The following is a 552-nucleotide window of genomic DNA, read 5'->3' as shown; positions in this document are numbered from 1 at the left end:
GGCTTTTTAGTTCCTCTTCACTTTCTGCCATAAGGGTGGTGTCATCTGCATATCTGAGGTTATTGATATTTCTCCCAGCAATCTTGATTCCAGCTTGTGCTTCTTCCAGCCCAGCGTTTCTCATGATGTACTCTGCATAGAAGTTAAATAAGCAGGGTGACAATATACAGCCTTGACAGACTCCTTTTCCTATTTGGAACCAGTCTGTTGTTCCACGTCCAGTTCTAACTGTTATTTCTGGACCTGCATATAGATTTCTCAAGAGGCAGGTCAGGTGGTCTGGTATTCCCATCTCTTTCAGAATTTTCCACAGTTTATTGTGATCCACACAGTCAAGGGCTTTGGCATAGTCAATAAAGCAGAAATAGATGTTTTTCTGAAACTCTCTTGCATTTTCAATGATCCAGCGGATGTTGGCAATTTGATCTCTGGTTCCTCTGCCTTTTCTAAAACCAGCTTGAACATCTGGAAGTTCACGGTTCACGTATTGCTGAAGCCTGGCTTGGAGAATTTTGAGCATTACTTTACTAGCATGTGAGATGAGTGCAATTG

Source organism: Bison bison, unplaced genomic scaffold (assembly GCF_000754665.1).
Source record: "Bison bison bison isolate TAMUID 2011002044 unplaced genomic scaffold, Bison_UMD1.0 scf7180017864208, whole genome shotgun sequence".
Taxonomy (NCBI): domain Eukaryota; kingdom Metazoa; phylum Chordata; class Mammalia; order Artiodactyla; family Bovidae; genus Bison; species Bison bison.
The sequence above is the reverse complement of the archived record's forward strand: the minus strand, read 5'-3'. Positions refer to the sequence as shown.